The sequence below is a fragment of the Sturnira hondurensis genome, unplaced genomic scaffold (assembly GCF_014824575.4).
Source record: "Sturnira hondurensis isolate 20B ecotype Veracruz unplaced genomic scaffold, ASM1482457v3 Scaffold0024385, whole genome shotgun sequence".
In the NCBI taxonomy this organism is placed as follows: domain Eukaryota; kingdom Metazoa; phylum Chordata; class Mammalia; order Chiroptera; family Phyllostomidae; genus Sturnira; species Sturnira hondurensis.
Genome location: NW_028097016.1, coordinates 711,736 through 722,858, shown reverse-complemented (window position 1 = coordinate 722,858; position 11,123 = coordinate 711,736). Strand labels below are relative to the sequence as shown.

The window sequence follows — 11,123 nt, the reverse complement described above, 5'->3', positions numbered from 1 at the left end:
AGAGCGCTGCATTTTATAACCTCACAACGGGGCGGGGCCCGGTGAAGGCGGGGGCGGGGCTGGGGCCAGCGTTCCAACCCCGGCACGTGCCACTTCCTCCCGAGAGCGTGTCCCGGGCTCTGCTCCGCTGGACCCCCAGCTTTGCAGGGGTGAGCCGGCAAGCGGGCTGGGGGTGGAGGTCAAATCATTGAAAGACGTGAGTCTGCGTTCTGCTGCGTCCTGTATCCGCTCCCCTGCCGCTCTCTTGTGGAGATTGGTACCGCCTGGCTGCCAGACCGTAAACTTGCTGGTGGGAACCGAGCCTGTGCAGGGGGCAAACCAAGGGCGTGTGATCCGGGTGTTGTGTTTTAAGTCTTTTGACAAGGCCTGTCCTTGGCTATAGATGTCGCGGCCCCGCCTCTTGTTGGGATCAGGGATTAGGTAGGTTAAGGTTGGGCTCCTAAACCACCCCAGCTGCCTCTAACTTTCCATCTGTTTGTTAAGAAACAGCACAGAGCATCTACCTGTGCGCTGCCCGAGTGACAGGGATCCAGCCCAGGCCCTACACTTGGGAAGCTCACGTTGGCGATGACGGTGGTGGATGGGGAGGTGTTGGCTGCACAAACACGCTGGCGGCAGTTCTGGGGAAAGAGAGAAGTCCCTGCATTGGGACTAGGTGCACGTCTCTGAGAGGTTAGTGCTCAGCAGCTTCGGAACCAGATAAACCTGGAGTCCAGTTCTGACTCTACCTTTCTCAAATCTCAGTTTCCATATCGGTCAAATGGGAGTAATAACAATTATTTTTGTGAGGTGTTTTGAGAACTAGGCAAGATTGGGTATGAAAACAGCCTGGCATAATGTTGGGCACACAGAAAGGGTTCCCCGATTATTTTCAGTGCACACGGATGAGTATATTGTAGATGGAAGGTGGAGGGAGTCAGGCAGGATAAAGCCTTAGAAAAGCCAACATATTGGGGGCAGTGCTAGGGCACCTGGAGTGGGGGGAGCTCAGGCAGCAGTGGGACAGGAGGCTGGGCTTGATCTGATGAAAGTCCTTGAGTGTCACTCTTGGGATGTTGGGGTGGAAGTGGAGTTTTTGGAATGGCTTTGAGTAGGAAAATGACAGGTGGTCAGATGAGTGTTTTAGAGCCCCCCAACCTTAATGGGAATGTCTGGGAGGGGCTGGAGGCCAGAGGGCAGTGGGAAGCTGCACCAGGGACCCAGGTCAGAGGGGCTGAGCCTTGAGCTGGGGCAGTGGTGGAGGGAACAGAGGGGAAGGACTGGTCTAGAGACAAGCTCAGGAGGCAGTGAGCTGGATGGGGCTGTGGCAAAATGACTTATTGGAAGTCGGGGGTGGGCAGAGGGGTGGGGGCAACAAGCATGTCAGTGGAAGGACAGATTTCTGGGGCACAGTTTGAGCAAGGCGGTGGTGGGGTAACAGCCTGAGAGGAGAGGGAGTCTCTGCTGTTGAGACCTTTACCACCTCAGGGGGAGGAGTATGATAGAAGCCACAGTGCCAAGGCAGCAAGTGACAAATGCCATTGATGGGACTTTAGAAACACTTCTATTTGTTCAACCCTCTCAGGGCCGTAGGAGTAAACCTCTTTGAGAAAACATCATTGAACTCTGAGGCATAAGTTGACGAGGAGGAGAAGAAAAACCATCTAGGTAGAACATGTGGTGAGGCTCTGAGGCTGAAAAGCATTTGGTGCCTTTAAGGAAACTGAGGGAAGGCTAGCAGCATAGCAGATCTGCAGGGTCATGGGGTTGAAATGTGCAAAGGCCGGGAGGTAGGAACAGGTGTACTTCTGGGTAAACAGGAGTGCAGCCAGGTGGATGCTGAAGGTGGCATTGGGTTCCTGCCTCCTCTCCCGGAAGGTGTTTTGGGGTCCACTTGGAGGAAAGATTCCTGCTGGCTTGGAAGGAACACAGTGTGTGGATGTGCCTCTTTCAGATGGGTCTCCTGTGGAGGAAGCATGGGCTGGAGCCCACCCACTCGCATGATAGTATGATCTAAGCGGCAGAGCTGGGCTGGGAGGCAGGAGGCCTGGATTCTGGTCTTTTCTTTGCCACTCACTTGCCAAATGTCCTGCCCCAGTCTAAGGGTCAGTTTCTGCCTCGTGAAATGGAGGTGACAGTTTCTCTCTTGCTGACTTCATTTCAGTATTTGAGTATCAAATGAAATCACAACACGTCCAAGGGTGTTACCGCTGTGCTATGGAGAGTAAGATATTATCTTGAATGGCAAGCTTTTGGGTCTTCAAGTCCTCTCTGAAACATTTAGATCCCAAGTTCATCCACTTTGGCATGTTTTCCATGTGCACCTCCCTGGGCCTGGCTTTCCTTTGGACATAGAGGGTAACCAGATATAGTTTTTGCCTTCGAGAAGACCCAACCAGGAGATGGTGTCCCAAAGCCAGTGTTTGCAGCCAGCCATCGAGGCTGTGCTACAGGAGATCATGGGAGGCTGTGCGAGTTCAGCCCTTCCCTCCTGTGCTGACATCGTCTGTCTGCTGCGTCTGCCTCCCTCTTGGGCCAGAGCTTTCTGGAGGCAGGACCCTCATCATCTTGTGCCCCAGTGATGAGGCCTGCTGAGGCCTGGCTCAGCAGGGTGGCTCAGTCAGTGCTGCACTGACTGATGAAGGAGTACAACAGAGTCACAGACAAAGTGCCCCGGGAGCACTGAGGAGGGCCGGTAAGTTAGGAATTTTAAGAGGAGATGACGTTGCTGTTGTACCTGAGATGATGAGGATGACTGTGCCTGGTAGAGAGGAAGAAGAAGGGTGTTCAGGCAGAGGCCTAGATATGGGAACCATTTACACCCTGGTGGGGCTAGAAGAAGGATACAGGCAGGGGAGGGGCAGAGGATGCAGCCCGAGAGGTCAGCAGGGACCTTGCAATTGAGCCAAGAAGCTGGGGCTTTATTCTGTAGGGGTCGAACAAAGGAGGGGTGTGAGCAGAGGAGCACCTTGACTAGACTGGGAAGTCAGAAAGATCAGGTGGTTTGGTGGTTTAGAGCCGGGCCGGGCATGGGGAGTGGGGGGAAAACCTGTCCCAGTTTAGGCTCCGTACACACATGAGGGAGCACCCACCAAAGGTGCAGAAGGCTCGTCCGAGGACTGAGGGGGCCATCACTTGCTTCTGGCCAACTATATGCTATCTATATGCTATCTATCTATCTTGGTGAGGTGGGCCACCTCACCAAGTGACAGTTCCCTCCTGTGGGCCCCGGCTGCTAAGCCTATGGCTACTGCTTGAGCAGTTTGGTCCCGATGGGCTTTGGATGGAAAACCAGTTCTAGAATTTGAGTAGCCCAGAGAGGACATTTCTCGGCAGCTTTCCAGGTTCTGGGACTGTTCTCCCCTGCGTGAGGTGAGCATGGGGGCTCACACGAGGCACTGACTTGTCCTGGCCCCTCCCCACACAGTCTGCCATCCCCACATTTCCATCTGTAATGGCTTGCCCTGCTCTTCCTGCCAGTGTGTGAACAGGACGGGTCCTGGACCTGGGTCACCTTTCCTTCATCATCTCCCGACCTCACCCACAGACACTTTGGCCAGACCACAGCTAGAGAAGTCCAGCTGCCAAGCAGAGCTTGATTGGAGAATGAGGGGGGCACTTCACCAAGCGCAGCACTTCCCACTACGACCTTTCAGTCAGCAGTGTTATTCTGCCATTGGAATTATGGGTACAGCTCTGGAGCTTATGAGGAGTTGGACACTTGCCCCTCTGAGACTCCTTAGGGTAATTGCATCCTTAGCTCCCCACCTCTCCATTGCACAGATGAGGGTAATTGTCCAGCCTGCAAGGCAGAGAGGACGCTTGCCCTAAGAGAGGCAACAGGGTGAAAGGCAAAACCAGACATTTACCAAGCACTCTGCTCCGTGCTAGGCTCTGGCCTGTGTGAGCCTACCCAGTCCTCACAGGGGGAGAAAACAGACCCAGTCCTTGCCCTCCTGGAGTTTTTGAAGTTCAAGCTCAAATTGAGAAGATGGAATATAGTCCCCACTGGAGTTTTCAGGGAAAGGGTCCTTTAGGGTCAAGACCAGAGACTGATGTGATTTAGCTCTGACCTTGCACATAGCATTGTAGAAATGGCCTGTTATTTAACTTTTATAACCCTCATACCTGGAGGTATGAGTTCACAACTACATTAAAATAAAGATGAAAACATTGGGGCTTAGAAAGGTGCTGGCTAGTTGGAGAAAGAGCTGGGACCAGAAACCTGGGTGGTCTGATGCCGAAGCCCTTGCGTGTTCTGTTTCACCTGGGCCTCACCCCTGGGTGGAGTGAGGGAGAGGGATGGGGGTGGGGAGGGAACCCACTGAAGACAGACACTTCTCTGTCTTCAGTGTCATTTAGTTCTGTTCTTATCTTTATTATTTCCTTCCTTGGGCTTAATTCAGATATAATTTTATTTTCTTGAGTCTGAATGACTGGTTCTAAGCTTTTCTCATTTCCTAACATAAGCATTTAATGCTATAAATTTCCTTCTACAAACTTGTCTAGCTGCATCGCATAAATTTTGATATGTTTTCATTTCAGTCAGTTCAAACTATTTTAATTTCCTTTGCAATTTTTTTTCACTGAACTACTTATTTATTTAAAAGTGTATTGCTTCTCCATACTTGGGATCTTTTTTTTTATTATTGATTTCATTCTAGTTCAATTCCATTTGAATTAGAAAACATATTTCATGTAATTTCAATTCTTTTAAGTTTGTTGAGATTTGTTCCACAGTCAGAATATGATAATATGGTCTGTCTTGGAAAAATCTTTTTTCCCCAAGTCTTTAATGTGCATTTGAAAAGAGTGTTCATTCTGCTGATGTTGCGCATAGTGTTTTATAAACATCAGATAGGTCAGTGTGTCTGAGGTTGCTATTTTGCTCTTCGGTCTCCTTGTGATTTTGTCTACTTTTGTTCTATCAATTACTGTGTGAAGAGAGAAAGTCTGAAGTCACCAACCATACTGTGGATTCATCTAGTTTTTCTTTCAGCTCCATCAGGTTGCTTCATGTATTTGAAATATCTGTGTTTTGGCTCTGTGCGTTTAGGATTATTGTGTCTTCGTTGAAAGTGGCCTCATTGCCATTGTGTGAATCCATTCTGTGTTCCTGTGGTGCGTGTTCTGAAATCTAATAGTCACCCTAGACTTCTCTTGATTAGTGTTTGATTAGTGTTTGCATGATGTAACTTTTTTCATCCCTTTTAAACCTATGTTTTTATATTTATTAAAAAATATTTTATCTTCACCCGAGGACATTTTTTAAATTGCCTTTAGAGAGAGAGGAAGAGAAAGAAAGAAAGAAGGAGAAGGAGAGAATCAATGTAAGAGAGAAACATTTTTGGTTGCCTTCTCGTATGTGCCCCAACTGGGGACTGAACCCACAACATTCTGATTTATAGGACAATGCTACAACCAACTGAGCCACACCAGCCAGGACTATGTTTTTATATTTAAAATGAGGTTCTTTTTTTTAAAGATGTTATTTATTTATTTTTAGAGGGGGAGGGAAGGAGAGAGGGAGAGAAATATCAATGTATGGTTGCCTCTCGTGTGTCCCCTGCTGGGAACTGGCCTGTAACCCAAGCATGTGCCCTGACTGGGAATCGAACCGTGGGCAATACTCTGGTTTGCAGGCCTGCTCTCAATCCACTGAGCTACACCAGCCAGGTAAAATGAGGTTCTTATAGATAGCATATAGTTGAGTCTTTTTAAACAAATCCAGTTCGACATTTTCTGCCTTTTAATTGGGTGTTTAGGTCTTTTCACTAGTAATAGAATTATTGATATTGCAGAATTTAAATCTATCACCTTGCTAGTTATTTTCTGTTTTCCACCGTCTGATCTTATATACCTTTTTTCTTCTGTCCATGCCTTTTGGGGATTAATTTAATGTTTTATTATGATTTCATTTTATTCTGTGACTGGTTATTGACTGTACCTCTATTAAAACTCTTCAGTGGTTGATCTAGTGGTTCGCAATTCATTTTAAAGTTATCAGATTCTACCTTTGAATAATGTACCATTTCACATACAGTATAAGAACCTTATAAAAAGCATTCTTCTATTTCCTTACCCCTGTCCTTTGTGCCATTTTGGTTGTATAATACCTTTTTTATCTGCAACTGTTATGAACTCTATAATATATTGCTACTATTCTGCTTTGGATGGTCAGTTATCTTTTAAGGTGCTCACAGAGCACTTTAATAGTCAAAGTTCACTCCTTTTCATGGCCTTATTTGGCAGTAGCAAGGGCCTCCTGGGGTGTGTATGCCAGGTGTATGTTGGTCCCCATTGACAGTGAGCAGAGTGAGATCCTACAGGACCCTAAAAGGGGAGGGGATTAGGCCAAGGTCACCCAGTGAGATCAGAGTAGAGCTAGCCTGGAACCCGAGTTGCAACGCTCTTCCCTGGAGCTCCAGGCAGGGTCTGCTGTCCTACATTTTTGCAGCCTCTTTTGCCTTCCTCTGTGGGAGGGTGGGTAGGATTTGGTGAGGCAGAGGCCTGGGTGGGGACAGCCTGAATGGCTGGTGGTTGGAGCCGTGCACCGAATGCAAGCACCTCCGTGGGCCGTGGCGGGTGGGGCTGTGCTGTGAGGAGGGTGCCCTCCATTGTTGCTTCCTGTCCCCATGGGCTTGACAGGATCAGGAGAGTTTTGCTGAATAACCAGATGAAAACAAATTCTCTTCCATTGTTCAGGCTTATGAATCCTAAACCTTCAGAGCCAGAGAGGAGCCTTGAGCTCCTCCTGTGTGTCAGGCACAGCACGGTGCCAGGTACCTAGGAAACTTTTAGTAACATTTATTAAAGGGGTCACACCACCAAACCCAATTCCTGCACAGATTAAAAAAAAAAAGTCAAGAGGGTGGAGGGAATGGGCTCTCGCCATTTGATGGGGACAAAGTTTCAGTCTGCAGGACACAGGGGTCCTGGAGATGGGTGGTGGTGGCGGCCACAACAATATGAATGCCACTGAAGTGAGCACTTCACTGTGGTCAAGATGGTAGACTTTATGGGACTTACATTTTACCTGAATTTTTAAAATTTGAAAAGAAATATGATGCAATAAGTGCATTTTCTAACCGGGTTAAGCCTGCATTATTTCTATCCACTTCACGGACGGTGAAGGGCCATGCCCTTCAGCAGAGGTTCTGAGACACACAAGCGCCCACCCACTGCCACCTGGGGTAGCCCACCTGTCCTCGGGGCACCCGCCCTGACCTCAAGCTCCTGGGGAAGCTATTTCTTTTTCTGAAGCTGGGGAAGGCTTAGAGGCAGGGCAGGTAGAATAGGGGGAAGGGGAACCCTTTAAACTCTCCCTCCGTCAGACAGTGTCTCCTTCATGCATGTCCTCTGGCTTTTACAAAGCACCGGGGTTGTGTCACATCAGCAAGGACACGGGACCCAGCCAGTTACATAACTGTGGATGGTACATAACATGAGCAAAAATAATCATCTGCTTCCCAGAGTTCACCAAGTGCCGGGGACCTGCCAAGCGCTCTGTGTTATTCCATTTAATCTCCCAACAAGCCTTGAGGTCAGTCCTCGGTCATCAGCTTTGACAAATGAGGAAGGGAAGATGCAGATGGGGAAGCAGCTGGCTCATTCATTCAGTGAGTACTATGTCATGACAAGTGGGTTTGAGCCCTGACTGGTGTGGCTCAGTGGGTTGGGCATCTTCTGCAAACCAAAAGGTCGCCAGTTGGATTCCCAGTCAGGACACATGCCTGGGTTGCACAGGTCAGGTCCCTGATTGGGGGGCACACAAGAGGCAACCACTCGATATTTCTCTCATCTTTCTCTCTCCCTTCCCCTCTCTCTAAAAATAGTTTTAAGTGAGTTTGAGGCTTGACTCTTATGCTCCAAACCCCAGACTTTGCAGAGTCCTGTTGTGGACCTTCCACAGAGAGGAGAATCGGGCCCCTCAGAGGGTCTCTGGATCCCTCAGCGTTACTCAGCCAAGTGATGGTGGAGTTGCAGTGGGGATCTAGGCCTCCCAGTTCCCAGAATGGTGTCTTTTTTTTAATCCTCAGCTTAGGATATGCTTACTGATTTTTAGAGAGAGAAGAAGGGACGGCAGCAGGGAGGGAGAGAAGGAGAGAGAAACATCAATGTGAGAAGCATCCATCGGTTGCCTCCCATAGATGCTCTGACCAGGGACCAAACCTGCAACCTAGGTACGCGCCCAGCCCAGGGATCGAACCGGCGACATTTTTGGTGTATGGGACAACTAATTGAGTTATCCGGCCAGGTCCAGAATGGCACCTTTTCTACCATAAGAGGCCTCATCAGAGAAGGAGAAGGTCTAGACTGTCGAGCAGAGCACCATCTGCCTCCTAGCTGTGCGCCCTTGAAGGCAGTGTGGTGTGGGGGATCAGCAGAGCAGTTCTTGTCTCCCTGACCCCTCTTGAAATATTTCTCTTTTCCTGCTTTCTGACCCGACTGCTCCATTCTCCAAGGAGAGGTGATGGTGTAAGGAGACACCCTCAGAAGGAGACCCGAGCAGGCTTAAGACACCTTTCTAACCCAGGTCTGTTGGGGGTGTGGCAGAGAGGGCCTCGGGTCTGCAGGGCAGGTGGGGAGTATGGTGGCTGGTGGGGCTACCAGGACCAAGGGTGGGAGTCCATCTTGCCAAAGGGGTAAGCCTCTGGAGACACATGTCCCCTCTCTGGGTCTCAACATCCTCTTCATTCAGTGGGGATCTGGGGAGGTAGTTTCTCAGCCCATCTCCTGGTCTTAGGTCAGGTTTCTGAGAAGCAGGCCATGTGCTGAGGAGAGCTGTGAGACTGGTTTATTGAGGAAATGCCTGCAGGAGAAACTGGAGGAGGAGCTGGGGCAGCCGGAAAAGGAAGGGGAAGAAACTAAGCAGGGTGTGATTCTGAATCAGGAACAGCCTCAGCCAGATCCCTCAGGTGAACCCTGGAGCAAAACTAATGCCTGGAATTTGTTCCAGCTTAGAGCAGGCAACTGGCTTTCGCCAGTTAGTCTTGGCTAAGGTCTCCTGGGATGGGGTAGGGTGGAAGGGGGAAACACAAACTCCCAGGTGATTACCGTACTGTGCACTCAGTGAAAAGTGTCTTCGGTGGCCCCAGACAAGCCCAGGAGAGTTGCAAGGGCAGGTGGTTTGAAAGAAAAATCAACAGAACTACAGAATAGGGTCTGCATCAATGACCAAAGGAAATCCGGTGGAGTAATCATCGCGTCCCCAGCACCGCCCTGAGGGTTTGTCCTAATATTTCAGGATTCTGGGTCTTTCCCAGCAACACTGGGTCAATGACAGAAGGGAGAAGGTACTGATAGGCTGGAATCCTGAAGCCTGGGGGAGCTTAGGAATAAGAAGGGAGGGTACAGCATGAGGGGAGCCCCAAAGAACTAGATGTGGTAGTTTGGCAGGACTGAGGGGGCTTGACTCTCCTCCACCCTGTCAACTCCTGCCTTAATATGTGCACGAAGTCACATACACAGCCATGCATGCTTGGACACCTGGAGCACAGGAGCATCCTTTTTTGAACATGTGTGCACATGGATGTGTACACACAGGCTCATGCACAGGCATGTATACACTTTTATACAAGCCCATATTCACACATGGATACTCTTGAAGAAATAAATCCACAAACATGCATGCATACTTATACACGCATGTTCCTAAGCTCATTCCAAAAGCATGGCCAGGCAACGCTCTTTTTATTCCTGTTCAGGGGAGGGAAAAATAGGGGGATGGGAAGGCAGAGTCCAGGGCTGGGCCAGTTGCAGCTCACTGACGACTGACCTTTGGCTGGAATGGCCAGATCATGCAGCCCCAGAGCCCAGGCTTGTGTCTGTCTGCCTGGGAACTCAGCTGCCACCCCCTCCACCCTCCCCATGTCTGCCAAGGTTCCACTCCCACCTTTGACCCAGTCATTAGGTCATCAGTGGGCCACAGGCTCCCTGGCTCCAATGTACACGTGAGGATCTGCAATCCAGGGGAGGAAATGAACTGGGGCTCCTGACCGGCAGCCCCAACCCCTGTCTGGTAGCCTGCTTCCTTTCCAAATGGCAGGAGACAGTGGGAGGATTGCCCTTGGGAAGCAAGGGACATCAGTGCAGAGTCTAACTGACTTTAGTTTGGGGGGCTGGAGCTCCTGTGCAGCCCCCAGGCTGATAGCAGTCACAGATATTTCACGAGTGTGATCAAGCCCTGGCCTGGGAGCTCAGCTGGTTAGAGCATTGTCTGGGTACTTTCAGGGTGTGGGTCTGAGCCCCAGGCAGGGCACCTATAAGAAGAAGCCACCAATGAGTGCAGAAATAAGTAGAACAATAAATCGATGTTTCTTTCTCTCTCTAGAGTGAATTAATAAAAATTTAAAAATAAAAGTGTGATCAGTGCTGGGCTACAGGAAGCAGAGGACCATGGAAGCTCAGAGGAGGCCCCTAAGGGCCTGGAGGGGGGTCGCAGGGCCAGGGAAAGCTTTCTGGAGAAGGTGATATCTGAAATGGCTCTTAAAAGACCAAAAGGAGTTGGATTTGAGTGGGAGGGAGTGGAGTAAAAGGCATTTTAGCCAGAAGGAACGGCTTGTATAAAATGTTGGCTCTAAGGGAAGCAAGGTGTCCTAGGTAATCCGAAGAAGTTCAGAAGGCTGGAGGGGTTAAGGAGTAGCACAGAAGGAAGGCAGAGTCACACTGCAGAGGGCTGGGAGCCAGCCAGGTAGCTAGAGGCAGCCAGAGAGCATTGAGAAACCCCTGGGTTTTCACCAGAGGCATGATTTTGTAAGACCTACACGGGGAAGATCCTTCTGGCTCCAAAGTGCAGTGGGAACCCCGGGGTGGCTTAAGACAGATTGGAGGTGGAACACAGGGCCCCTGATTAAGTGGCAGCTGGCACAGGCTTTGCAGGCCAAGAGGCAAACCGAGGCTATTAGATAGATATTTATATAACAAGAGGGAACACAAATTTCCACAAAATTTTAGTGGTCAAAATTCAAAATAAATCATTGAATGCCAAATGGCAGTCCAGGTTGACTGATAAGACTGGGATTTTTTGGAGGATAACATTTCACTTAATTGGGACTCAAAGCTGCCATTCCCTGACATCACATTAATTGCAAATGTTCATCCGTAAAAAGCATGGATAGTTCACAGGTTATTCAAACATAGGC

At 49.4% G+C, this 11,123-nt stretch overlaps 1 long non-coding RNA gene across 1 annotated transcript in view; it reads left to right on the top strand.

Moving 5' to 3' along the window:
• The first annotated feature begins 7,509 nt into the window (after positions 1 to 7,509).
• LOC118981595 (uncharacterized) overlaps positions 7,510 to 11,123 on the top strand; it is a 16,633-nt gene continuing 13,019 nt past the window's right edge. The window contains exons 1-2 of the long non-coding RNA XR_005065373.1: positions 7,510 to 7,598; positions 8,726 to 8,897. This is a non-coding gene — a long non-coding RNA (uncharacterized LOC118981595). The remainder of the gene's footprint in view (positions 7,599 to 8,725; positions 8,898 to 11,123) is intronic.